This window comes from Colias croceus, chromosome Z, assembly GCF_905220415.1.
Source record: "Colias croceus chromosome Z, ilColCroc2.1".
Lineage (NCBI taxonomy): Eukaryota > Metazoa > Arthropoda > Insecta > Lepidoptera > Pieridae > Colias > Colias croceus.
In genome coordinates this window covers 6,215,836-6,230,871 of record NC_059568.1, presented here as the reverse complement: position 1 = coordinate 6,230,871, position 15,036 = coordinate 6,215,836, and the positions used below count along the sequence as shown (strand labels likewise).

The 15,036-nt window shown below is 32.4% G+C and overlaps 1 protein-coding gene across 2 annotated transcripts in view; it reads right to left on the bottom strand.

The window, feature by feature from the left end:
- LOC123705117 (UNC93-like protein) overlaps positions 1-13,563 on the bottom strand; it is a 50,054-nt gene extending 36,491 nt beyond the window's left edge. For both annotated transcript variants that reach the window (XM_045653748.1, XM_045653747.1), the window contains exon 1: positions 13,331-13,563. The gene's annotated coding sequence lies outside the window, so the exon portion shown is untranslated. The remainder of the gene's footprint in view (positions 1-13,330) is intronic.
- Between the last annotated feature and the right edge of the window lie 1,473 nt (positions 13,564-15,036).

Genomic DNA, 15,036 nt, shown 5'->3' with positions numbered 1-15,036 from the left:
ATGAGACAACATGGTCTTTGTTTATTTGTTTCATTTGTAAATTGATGGTCCTATCGGGGTCTCGACGGTGCCCTTGTACGTTTACATAGCGATAAATGCACGTTAACTATCTAAAGTTAGTGTTGACAATTCGAGCCCGACGCACTTTAACCTGCATGATGCATCATTTATATGATGTCATAAAATCTCAAATTAGTGCCTCAGAGTAACACGGAGGCTATTAGCGGTTTAAATGTGAAGATAAGGAAAATGTGAAGGTGCATCGCCGTATAGCTATAATAGTGTCGTTTGTTGAAGGAATCCGTGTCGGTGATGGCGCCAGCCGCTCGCGGACCGGTTGCAAGCTCGCTTCGCGGTGAAAACACAAATTGAATAACCACATATAAATCAACATCCCCTCAACCGGCAGTGAATCCGACATTACATAAACGAAACGTCACGTAAGTCGACGTGCCTTTGGCCTCATTCCTGACATCTATGCGAATTTCGTCCTAGCATAACATAATTATTTCGCGTCACGAGCTTGCTCACTTTAGCGATCTTGCAATATTTCAATAAAACGTGGTTTGACGATAATTTACCTCGTTAACCTTAACGCATACCTATTAGTACAGAAATAATGCGGGCTACATACATAAGAGATCTTAGATCATTTAAAAATATTTAAACGCTACTTCGTTCTAAATTTAGCTCGAGAAAGTGCAAAATAAGACAAAAGTCGCAAGCATTGTATTAATGTCAATACTTTCATTTATGCCAGACCGTTTCGAGCGACTATCTTTCGCCAATAAAAGGATAAACATTGATTACGATGGGTCAAGTTTTTATCACCGACAAGGCTGTATCGCGAACGATTTTGTTTAACATTTGCGTTTTACATTTATTTTATATCCGTTTATCTCTTGGTTGTCAGATCTGGGTACGCACGCGACCGTGCCCCGTTGAAATTGGAGAAATTCATGTATTGTCACTGTTATTATTTCGTACATGTGAATATGTATTCTACAAGGCTACTTGGAATTCCGCACACGGCGTATCACACAACAAAACAACCTTGTTGCAAGGCCCTTCTGACTTTACCGCATGCCTCCGATGACCGTGTGCTAACATTTGACACAGGCTCATCCGAAATACGCGACTAACTGCCTCGACCAACAATGCTCCTCGCTCTTTTGTTGTACATATCTAGTATCTACTTTAAGATACAATACCTAGGTATTATATGCTAACGGTCGAAGTACCTAACGATACTGTTAGAATATTTCATTATATAATTTTTCAAAAATGTCTGCCATTGCAATTGGGCAATATCGATTAAGGGTAACCTGTGATTGTGAGATTTAGGGACAAAAAGATAGGGTAAATTAATTTAATATATAAAATGGCAATTAATAAACCTTTTTTTATAAATTTGATTATGTTGTTTAACGTACAAGGAAATGTCAAACGGTAACAAATATGTTTTTAAATGGCAAGTTAAATGTTCTATTTTTTATTGCCTATAGATACGTTATTTATTAATAATTATGTGGCACGGGGAATTAGTATTTCCCATCTTTATTGTAGCATACGCAACTTTATATTATGCATATAATATATATAAATACTACAATCAATGTGTTAATGTAACTATAATACGAGTGAGATTATCTATTAGGAATTTACACCTGTTAACAACTTCTTGTAACAAGTATTTGACATAAGCACATAATTATAAAATAATTAATGTCACAGCGCGAGTGTAACACAAAGGACCTAATGAAAACACTTATTACTAGGTACGCTAAATGATTGATTTTCACACCATCAAAAAACAATATGAGTTGTATCAAATAATCGATTCAAACATTCATTATCTAAGACCGTTTTTGTTCTCAACACAACTATATTACGGCCATTGTTAGACGTTGCATACAAAAAAGTTAATGACATACAATGCGCGTTGTAGCATATTATTATTACTATACCAATATATCACCTTAAATGTTTTTCAAAAGAGATAAAGTACCTAGCGTATACTTTAACATCAGCAGCATACTGCATACTTGTACCCTCACTACCGAGTTACAAGTTTCTACTTCGTTTTGCAAGCGATTTGAACCGAAACCTGTTTCTAGAAAACGCATGAAGCATAAGGCACAAGTTCAAGTTTTATAGAAAAATTTCATAAGTGCATGCTTCCACTGTTTTAAATTTGTTTTCATTGGCACGTTATTGCCTCGATTATTGACTATGAGCGTTCATATTCAATGTTATTGATTTGCAATTACATACAGATATGTATGACCGTTTTATAACTACTCAAGTCGGTTTTCAATAAACAATAAACATTGAAATATATTTCTTACATATTATCTATATCCTGAGATGTTTTTGTAATTTATTTTACCTAAAAGGGATATTTCATTTATTATTATATAATACCTAATAAGGATTCCGTATGAATCAAAATTTGATTAGCCACCAATTAATCTTGTGATTAAATATTAGCATATATATAATTATGTACGTAGATAATAATTTTATATGAAAAAAATTCCGGCGTTCCCGAATTTTCCAGACTTATTTTTTTAGAAAACATACTTTTCTAGCGTGCCTGAAGAAATCGAATAAATTCCTTCTAACCAATCGCTATCAATGGCGACTTAACGTAACTCGATTTTGTAAACATTCTTGAATAACACGTGTAACTTGGCGGTGAATTAATTGTTATCGGCCTGTAACAACAACTTTCTTCATTTCACCTTCTTCACACATCCGTCTGTCTGTGTATTGCGTCACGAGTAATCTACAACTATTTGATTATTTGTTTTCGTTTTTGGACGTATGTATTACATAAAACAATATGTAACTCTATATTTAACATTAGGTTTGTATTTGTACCGAATTTTCTTAAACAACCAAATTCACCAAATAAAATACTAAAGTATTAGTATGCTGTATTAGTTTTATTTATTTGAGTTACATACGAGTAATAAAAAAATATATTTTTAATTTAGTCACTATACTATTAATAAGGGATTAATTTTTGCAGTATAATTTCATAAACACCTTCCACTTCTATCAATTTAATTTTTTATTTTCTTTGAGAAAATATTTTCACAAACACTTGTACGCACACAGTGACGTGAACTTTTCGCAATAAATAAGCGTGAAGTGAGGCTGATGTAACTAGGCATAACCAGAATATACTTATCATACGGCACTGAAATCTTATCGTTTTCATTTTAATTTTACCCGCAATAGGAAGCTTAGATTCTAGAAAAGTCTGATTAGAATCTTATATTTTTATATAAAATAATACATATTTTAAAACGAACTTGTTTCAAATTATCCCTGGCGTAATAATATGGTTATATTCCGAAATCTTTTAAAGTTGATACGTACCAAAATGCGTGGGACGTAAACTACAGGAGAGTTCCGATACATAAATCAGGCACAAGGTCGTGTCATTACAGGCAGCAATGTGAACGGTACAGCAAAAGGAGCTAACTGTTGGATGTCTTCATTAAATATCACATGAGACACAAATCCATCTAATGACCAAAGTAAGCCAGACGATTTATCTATGCCAACTTAACGGTCGACTGTACTTGGAATATTTACAATGTGCATTTAAACACTTTTACAGCTATGATGCGAAATTCGTGTTACGTCAATATTACAGGTAAGGAGAGAATAAATTTCAGCAATCATAAAATCAATTAGTACTCTAGAACTTTTTTAGTTCCATTTCCTATTTCATTATTTAGGTTAACAATATTAATGCTTATTATTTAAATGATGAAACACAATATATAAAATATTTAAATTAGATACGATGTGTTCTGTAAATTAATCACTTGTATAAGCCATATTTAACAGGAAATTGCAAGATAATTATAATATCAATGAGCTGAGTTGCTGACCTTAAGAGAGAAGACACAAAATACGTAAAGAAGGCAGAAGCTGTATTGTCTACAGCATGAATAATAATATATTTTTAACTCTTAGCTATTCTGGGCAAGACCAATTTGAATTTAAAATTAAAATTGTTAATATAAGTAAATAGAATAAATCTACATTAAAAGTAAAGGTTCTTTACAGCTATGTACTCACTTACTCAGTTAAAAATATAGATTCATATGGTTAGATACAAAGTCATAATAGACATGGCAAACATAAATATTAGTTCAGCGTTATGGCGTTATTATTATGTTTATTTCATTCAGTTTTCATTCCTTTGGCAATAAAATAAAATAAATTTCCTTAACAATAACACACAATCAAGACCGCTATAAAGTTACAGTTACAATCAAAACTTATGCGACACACTTGTTTTATTACCTAATGCATTTATGAAGTTATACATTCCCATATTACAAAATGGACGGTCGTGGTTTGTGATAAGAATTTGGCATTGACATCGCTCAGCACGTCATTAACTTATTAACGTTGTTGAAATCATGATTGAAACATTTCTGTACTTTAGAACTATCGTTCATCCCATTAATTACACATTTATATATCTGCGTAAACAGAAGCTTCCTTTGTGTTCGATTTTGTCGCTCGGTAAATTATCTCAGACACGCGACGTACGGACGTACCGTAGTAAGTAGGTAGTATACGAATCACACTACCGTTCGTGACGTACATTGTACAATCACTGTGTTAAATTGCCGACAGTTTAAAATTAAATGTAAAAACCTCCACATAATAAATAATAGTAGGTACTGTCGTAATAAGACTGAATATATTGTACAACGATCCTCGTAGTGTGTGGAATTTATACATTGAAAAAATATTTTTCCTCACATCGGTGCATAATATCAAGTTCACAGAATTAATAAAAGCTTGTCGTGACCTCCCTCGATTAGTCCAATGCGTTGACAGTTTGTAATTGACATTTTATTATGCACCCATAACATTAGCATTTGTAAACAAAGGAGCTGTGGATTGCGGTATTACAATCACTTTTGAGGCGAATACGAGTCGAGAACTTGTAATACAAGGTGCCAGTTAGCAACCGTTTACAAAGGCAGACATGCTCGTATATGTTGCATTGTATTAAGTTTTTTGTTACAATATAATTGTATGTATGCATTAGATTAACGCAAGACTCGGTAATCGTATTAGTTTCATGAGCGACCCACCGCAGATAAGCGCGTGGGCGGCGCGTTCCATACGTAGGAGGTTCTCAGTTTGTGAACGCATCATTTTTCAGCATTAGAAAAAGTTTGAACTTCAAACATGTTTATTAAGAATATACATAGTTTTTTACATATCTAATAATGCCGTATTATAAAGCGTTTAAATTAAATTATGATATAAAGAGCGTGTGTTCAAATAATAATGTCTTATCATTTCAATACCTTATAAAGTTAAGTATAACTTAATACCACAATTATGAAATGAAACAATGGCCGTGATTGCATCTCTAGCATTATTTTCAAACCAATTATATACATATTTTAAATGAATTCAAAGAACGTAAACGTAAAGAAGAAACAGTTTGGTAGAAAACTTTTCAAACTTTTATTTGATTTGATTTGAAGTAAAACAGTTGTAACTAATAACTTCAGAAGTTTCTTTTTGTGTTTTAATTTAATAACATATTGTCTCTTGTACCTACTTTTTTATTTTGTTCTTGGGTTAAATACAAGTTCTTCGAGCCATCTTTTTTAAAGGTTAAAAGGAGTTGTTTTTAGACAAGTAAATAAAACATAACATAAGGCATACACTTTTAGTTGTTGTACAATGTAAACAAAATAAAATAGCAAGTAATCATGTCTGAGAATTGTTCTCAAAATAAGTAATGAGGTAGGTCCGAAAATTTATTGGAAACATTTTATCTGGTCTTGGTCAAGTTCAGCAAATAAGATTTTGCGTGTGTTTTTTCCACATAATCTGGTATTCAGCGTTGCATAGGACTGTATGTTTATTAATATAGTCAACGTGTTTCTTTTGTCTGTTCATCGATTTCTTGCTATTGTGAGCTTTAACACTATTGTTTTACAGTTGATAGTGGAAGTGTCTAACGAGGTCACCACTGAGTATTAATTATTGCATTCAATTTATTTGTAAGTGCTGCAATTTGCTTTCACGCACACGTGGTCCACAACACTGTAAGTAATATCACGATGACAAAGAGTGATAGGCTATAATAGACAATCAAATTGATCATCGGCTAGATCATTAAGTATTATAACAATTTAATACGACCACTTTTATTAATGCCTTAGGAATTTTTATATTTTTTGCCCATGTTCAAGAATTGTCGGCGACTTAACCTAACCTGGTTGTTGCTACCTTGCTATTTTATCTAGGATTGCTTAAAAACATTTCATTTTTATTTGAAAAGTATTAAAATTTGAAGATCTGTTTGGAACTAAAAAATGTAGTTATATTTCATAAAGAATCGATGAAATTTCGTAAACACTGTTGTTGTCCCTTTGTAGTCACGGCCTCGACATTATTTTCGATATAAGGTTTTGAATAACTTATTCTGAAGGTTCAAGATTCAAGAAGACGTAGTGGACGTAGACTTCCCTACAAGTTATTGCGAAATTATGACAATTTATGAAAAAGCATAAAGAGAGATATTATTAATCCAATAAATTCAAAAATAAAATGAAGCTCAGCCGTCGAAACAACATTCCGATTTTCCTTTATGTAACTCGCGATAAAGAACGTACCCACCCACGTGCACATAAATATTTGGCGACAAACTTATTAAAGACCATTCGTCTTTGTAAATCCGGTCAGTGTGACCCAGAAAAATTCCCGTTAAGCCTTGTTCTGCTTCAGTTTTGGGGCTTCGCAGGCTGCATTCGTTTATCTGATAATTTTGACTAATGACACTAACCGTATATCAATTTGCATCTTAACCCGACAATTCAATAGGTAATAAAAGGATCAGAGAAATGCTTCGTAAAGATTTTTATCTTCGGAACACAATTCAACCGCGGAGTGACGTGAATGATCATCGCGCTTCGACGAGTTTGAGTGTTTCTATGGATTAAGTATGTGGGTAAGTGGTGCTTTGGTTTTACCGGAGACGGTCTTAAAAAAATATGAAAAAACATAGATTTTCCTTATTTTGGTATCTATCGATAGAATTGATGGAAGATATGTAGCATACCAACTGTTGAAGTTTGAACTCAAACTCGAACTCAAAATCAAACATTTATTTATTCAATTAGACTTCTATTAGAAGCACTTTTGAAACGTCATTACATATTTTAACATTTACCACCGATTCGGAAAGCAGTATCTACGGAGAAGAACCGGCAAGAAACTCCACAAACTTGAAGATGATAAATTATAAATGTGGGGACAGCTATTATGATATTAAATTGTTATGATAAGATTCAAACTAAAACGTGTTTTTATTTCTAATTGGACATTTAATTGTATTTAACTTTTGCTACCATGGATTTCATGATTTTTTGGATGCTTTATAAGTACAATATCTAACACTATCCATACTAATATTATAAATGCGAAAGTAACTCTGTCTGTCTGTCTGTCTGTTACTCAATCACGCCTTAACTACTGAACCAATTTGCATGAAATTTGGTATAGAGATATTTTGGTACCCGAGAAAGGACATAGGATAGGTTTTATCCTGGAAATCCCACGGGAACGGCAACTATGCAGGTTTTTCTTTGACTGTGCGGGCGATGCCGCGGGTGAAAAGCTAGTAAGAAATAAATGGCTGAATTCACATCGTATGGATGGACATACTTGTATAATTGTTTTTTAAATGTTATCGGAGATATATCCGAATACATTGCTACTAAATATTGGTAAAATATCAGTTGCATTGCAAGACAGTGATTTGTAAAATTCTCAGCTAGGTTTCGTTCAAGAGCTTGATTGATGCGAGATACGTCAGTAAATTATTCGAGCTACATATTTTACAATCGTGATTAGAATAATTTCAAAGTCAACTATTTAGTATTTTATTCTCGGTATGCTAAATTAACAATTTGAAACATAAAGATATGTTTAAATTGTGGAAGCGTTTTTAAGATGTAAGACGTTTTATGATAGCGTCATTAAATTAGCTGAACTTAAAATGCTGCATGTTTACCAAAATAGTGCATAATATTATGTTAGCCTATAGACAAAACGCATAATAGATTTTTATTTATTGTTGATGTTGTTATCTTAATTACATGAACAATAAAATATAAATAAAGCAAGTTTGCCATTTTTCAAAACAAATCTACCAAATCTATAAAATTTACGTTACGTAGCTAAAGTTGCCACTCTCAAAGTCTCAACCATTTCCTTGAGTGTTTTCCGATATTTTTAATTCGTATAGAAAGTAAGCTGTGTAATAGAGTAATTTCTATGAATGCCATGATAAGACTTAATGGGTTCTTCTGTCTCGGCGTTAAAACTAAATCGTTTACTTATCACCATAACTATCTTATGACCATACTGTTTATCTAAACGCTAACATTAAAATATATGGCCATATGTAATCTCACATAACTGTACTGTTTAATTATCCATTCCTTTATTTTATCGAGGTACATCTATTAAGTATATTAGATACAAGCTGGTTCTGTTAAGGTTTATTTATGTTAATAAGTGCAGTAAAATGTAGTAAGGGAATCTTTATATGAATAATCATAATATTTAATCAACGTGGCAAAATAATATTTTCGATGGATTTAAATTGATATTTATTTTGCCTTTCATTTTGAGAAACTAGTCCATAAAATGGTGAATATTGTGATTATTAAAAATTTGACGGTATAAAAAAATTGGCGTTACTCTCGTAAATATGCAATTTTAAGTATATTATCTTAGTATATATAAATCTCGTGTCACAATTTTTGTCCTCAATGGACTTCTAAACCACTTAACCGATTATAATAAAATTCGCACACCATGTGCAGTTCGATCCAACTTGAGAGATGGATAGTTTAAATCTCAAATCGTTTTAGAGAAAGCGGGCGAAGCCGTGGGCGGTAAGCTAGTGTATTAAGTACGCCGCGACGATAGAATAGGTTAATAATAAATATAAAACCTAGAGAAATATTGAATGTCGATAAGTTTGATCAAAACTGCAATAATATTTATTAAGTACCTAGTTAACAAGGAGATACATAATACATTTGATATGCCAATTAAAGGATACTGTTAACAATAATTAATTATTTAAAACTAGCTGTTATAACATTAATGTAACAGCTAGGTAGTTTTATGAGATAATAGGATAATATCTCATAATTTATTTTAAAATTAATTTCTCTGATTCTTGTTTCGGTGAGGAAAGACAATATAGTCTTGAGCCAGATAAATATAAATTATTTCGTAAAAAAGATATTCATAGCATTTTTCTTACCAATCTTTTGGTTTACGTCTTAAAAGCTCTGAAAGTAGTATGCTATCAGTCGATCGATAGACTATACAAATAAATTTAATATTAAAAAAAAACATATATATATATATATATATGGGCAATTTATATCTTATGGGAATTTTCTGAAAGTTTAAAAAAATATGACAAAATATAACATTTTCGATATTTTACATAAATAACAATTTTTATTCCCTTCTAAACTACCGAAGCTCATCGTTTTACCTAACACACCAATTGTTCAACAAAAAAGATATTGTTATACAAGCTTGATATTGTTAGTTAACTGATATTTACTTCTGTTAAGCAATGTTTGCTAAGTTACCTCTCGAAATGGATTTAATTGCGTCCACTTTGATGTATGTGTAACTGTCCAACCGTCACAACTACATGTTACAAAAGAGAATCGAAAATTTGCGACTCGATTTCCACTACGATACTATTTGAATACAAAATATATTAAATTAACCATAAACTGGACTCAATTTGTTTAGTAAGTGCCTGTTTGATCAATAGCTTACTCTCTTACAGCGAAAGGAGTAATGAAGACATTTCTAAAGAACGTCCCCGAAAACATACATAGTTAAAAAATATGAAGGAACATTTATTAATGGTTATTATAAAACTAATGGGCATGTAATTAAACAAAAATGTACTTAGTTGTCGAAAGATAGTTAATAATTATTAATTGCGGAATTGACGGCATATTTATCTGGACATATTGCCAAATCGGTGGTAGGATTACCGTGGCCATTATAAACGCCGCCATAGAACCTGTTCCTTGGCCATCGGAGCATCCGTTTTGGATACCGGTTAGTAGACGCAGTTTTAGATTTATTCATATTATGGTTAAGTTAACGTGTTCTGAAATATTTTAACTAGGGATTTGCATAGAAAATTCTAAGTTAGTAATTAAAAATGTGTTAAAAATGGAATTTATTTGAAAGGTGTCACCTTTCGTCGTTGATGTAATTGAAGGAAAAAAAGTTCAATAAGTACATGACTACATTTTTTTAAATAATTGATTTAGATACCATTATGAGTAATAATTTGTATGTACACAATTTTATTAGGTACCATAAACAAGTAACGGGCCAAATTATTCTGCCTTTTTTTTAAAAAAGACACTGCACGTGCGTAACAACAGTTTACCGAAAAACGTTCTTGAATTCCAAATTAGCCTTATTAATTCTAAAAGCACGTCGCAATATGGAACAAGCAATAAAATATTCGCTATATGTATTGTTTTAATAAATACTTCGTTATGATTATGCAATACACCATTGAGTTTCCTAACATCACCAATAGAGCAGAGAGCGACTATACAACGAGAACCGCTTTTAACTGGTTACATCCAGTTACAATAATCAGAAATAAACATTTTATGGATATTTTTGCATTTGTAATTATTGTTATCTGAGCTATTTCTTGGTATTAACAAAAGCGCCCTTCTCTGACTTGTTATAATAATCGTGAGGATATTATACGAGGTGCGGTATTTGGGTTATAATTAAATATTAATTTAATATTTTCGTTTTTTAACAAATAATAATAATGGAATGTTAAGTATATTCAATTGTCTAATAAAAAATAACAGACAAATGAAAAAATAAATAAATTTTGAAATTCGAACGACGATTTCACAACTAGGTACCTTCATTGCATTCGAGTAAATAATTTTCACACAATTTCAAGTGTATAGAGTATTAAGAATAGATATTAAGCCTAGATATTTCGAAACAAAACGTCCTAGGCAACATTGCGGCACACGATAGTATAGCAATATTAAGTACTAGCTGCTCCGCGCGGTTTCACCCCCGTGGCTCTACTCCTGTTGCCCGTAGCGTGATGAAATAGCCTTATAACCTTCCTCGATAAATGGGCTAACTAACACCGAAAGAATTTTTCAAATCGGACCAGTAGTTCCCGAGATTAGCGCGTTCAAACAAACAAACAAACAATAACAAACAAACTCTTCAGCTTTATAATATTAGTATAGATTAACAACGATCTGAATTACCTACCTGCTACGTTGAAAATGCCTACGAATTCAATAGACCTGGTATGTATAAAGATACCTAATACGCTGTTTTTAGGCTGCGTTGCAAGAATTTATAGACTCGATAACTTTGGTAGGTATATGTAGACCGTACATTATTTTAACCGGGGCAAACAGGTAGTTTTAGAAATTATTTTTTGTCATTTGTCAAGCGTTTATTAGGTACATGATTTTAGTTGAATGAAGTTTGAACGGATATTGCTGAAGTGTTTTTATAAGGCAGGTTTTTATAGATAATCAATCGTCATCGATACAAACAATATGAATAGTCTAATTTCAGTAGACCTTTTTGTACCTTTTTGAGACAGTTTTGTAGTTATTTTAAAAAGTCCTTTCAAATTTGTTTGACCATGGTTTTTCAAGGGTTTAAGTATAGTAATTAATATGAAAATTATTGTTAAGTGTCGACTGTCGAGGGATCATTAGTCATTCAAATGTATAAAGACGTAATTTTCAACCTCGAAAGCATCATTATAAACTGCAATTTTGTACGTTTTAACTTTTAGTACTAAAAATGCTTATATTAGCAAACCATGAACCTACGTGTATAAATTATAATCACTTCAGTAAAATTTATGAGTAAAGATCTGATGATCTTTACTCAGTTGTCAGTTCAATTAAATTCTTTTAACAATGTTTTTCTTGGATTATGAAGGAGTACTTATGACATTTAAGGTATTTTATTTATAACCATGTCTTCTAATTAAGACATAAAAGTAAGTAAAACTAGGCATAAATTTTCACAGGAAAACCAGTAAAAAATTAAAAATAGTTAGGTATAGAACAATGCACTCTAGGCACCTAAGTACTAAATAAATATTGCAATATTGCAATATTTAACAAATTAGTTTGCCAATTTGCAAACTTAGAATGAAGATGTTTTATTTTATAATGACGTTTAATTGTCAAAGCAATTTAGTATAACGGGAAATTTACAATTTGACAGGTTTTGCAAATTTCGATTGTATTAATTTACTTACATGTGAGGAGAAACGTGTTCAGCGGCTGAGCCAAGAAAGCAAAAATTAAAATTGCATTTCACTTTGATAATTATGTTGAATGGGAATAGATATAATGCTAATTGCTAATTGCTATTAGGTATGTACCTATGTTCGGAAATGTATTAGGTAGGTACTTAATTATTAAAAATCTAAGATACACATGTTCAATGTTGTTACTTATGACAATACAATGTAAACAGAACAAATAGGTGCCTAGTTCTACATATAGGTAGTGTAACTATAGCGCCATCCTTTGAACTTGTTCTTCATATCACATTATTTATTGCTGCATAGTTCATCAGAAAGTAAATTTACATAAGTCATCGTGCCAGCTGCGAGTTTAAATAAATATGGTCTAAATTAATTATTGACGATATTTTCATATAGGTAAGTATTAAAATTTTCGGTCCTATTCCAACAATTTAGTTCTCAATAATAAAATTTCAGGCAAAATGAGGAGCTGTGGCATCCGTGTTGTTACAACGATCCAAGTCGTTCACGGTGTACTAAGTGTTACCTATTATATTAGGTTTTTGTTTTTCGTACCTGTCGCAAGTGAATAACGCGCGGACAAAAGAATCAAACATACGCATCGAATCGAGAACTGCTTTTCGCAGCGGGACACGTAAAAATGTACTTACAAATAAATCCTCTCGAGGAAAATATAAATGTGCGGTTTTAAACCGCGTGCGGTGTCCGCAATATTTTTGCGTCAGGAATATTTACAAATACCGTCAAAGCTGTTAACCTTAACAGTACGACGTCGATCGCGACCCGATAAAAGAAAGGGCCGAGTCTCCGCGATACGCCAACGTAAGTGCAATTTATTTGCAGACGATCGGAAAGCCGCCGAAACCTCTTGAATCGAACTCGCAAAGCAAAACAGTCGCATCTGCATACATTAAAAGTACTCACCCTAAAAAATATGTGAGAGGTCCGAATTGCTGTGGATTCCTTTCTGGCTCGTGTCAAGAGAGTAGTCCGGTTTTGCATTCACGTACCGAAGCACGATTACACTGCGTGAGAGAAAGGGCGCGCAACTCGCTCAAAAGTGAACACTCGCGTGTTGACGCTTGTGGTAGCAGTGCGAGAGTGGGCGTCGCGTAGGCGTGTTGGCAGTCGCAAGTCGCAAGTGGTACTGAAGGCCGCGCGCGCGGGGGCCACTTTATGTTGAGGCTGCGCGGGCGCACCCCGCGGCCGCCGCTGCAGCCCTCGATCTTCTTCACTCCGCTGAAACGCGATTAAGCTAATCGCACAACGAGCTAAACAAAGGCTCCAGCCATTATCACTAAAACTTGTGCAATAGGGCAACAGAAGCATCGGAAGTTTAAAAACATTGGTCATAGATATTGTTGCTATACAAACGTCTCGGTCTCAGTAAAAGTTTAATACAACACCCTGATCTAAGCTTACAAGTTATGGGATGATATTACGTTGGGTGATTCCAAGAAATATAAATCCAGTGTGCAACTGGAAACCATCGGCTATTGAATCGTATATGTTGGCGAAAAGCAGTTCAAGCTAAATAATACCAGGTCACGGATGATTGTTGTGTAGAAATAATTATTATTTCTATCCCATTTCCACATCTTACCCAGCCCTTTCAGTACCTACACAATTGTAGACCTTATTATTATGTAGCTACGATAGCTGCTTTTTAAATAATTAAAATTGATTTGTATGACGTAGGTATGTATATTTACTATGAACTCAATACTAACTGAATTCATTCATCAAGATTCAAGACCTATCCCTACAAACCTATTGTTATACCATATAAATGATATAACATATTGATATACATAATATGATTTTATTGGAAGATATTGAGAGTGTTTATCGGAAACTTTTACACACAAAGAAGGAAACTAGAAGGCTTTCCAAACAAACATACTACCTTTTAAAATCCATGATTAGGTATGCTAATACAATAATTAATGTGAAAATATAAATTTGCATCTGTGATAAATATTCTTAGGTTCAGATAATATACTACAAGTATATACGTCATATAATAATTCAGTGTGTACGACGTACGCAAACATAAATTTAAAGAGGAAGAAATTAACATTTTCGTGCAATATGTTTCAATTAATTTAACATTTTCCTTATCTCTAATCAAGCTTTTCATTTAAAGTATTATTTAAGAATAGGATAGTCAGTATATTCACACAAAACATTTTCCGAACAAGCAGTCTGTAGGTACCTAATTATCACATCATAAAAATATATTCTCATATATTTTTATGATGTGAATATAATATGAGAATATATTTTTATGATGTGTATTGGAAACATTTGAACTAAACATAAATGCACAAATAATCAAAAGTATGTATTTAATTCACTAAATAACATTTTCATTTCATAATTCCAATATCTAATATTATATTCATTGACTAGGTTAAGAATTTAAAGCTGCAATTTACATATTATGTTAAACTAGATTTTATCAAAATTGATATCCGTTTTGCTTGTAACTGCTCTTTTTTATAGGTAACATTTTCCTGTTGAACTGACAAATATATCGCCATTCTATAATTTATTATTTATGTTATCAATCCGGAATTTGTATTAATCTACATTAACTTTTTCACTCGTAAACTACTGAATCTATTGGC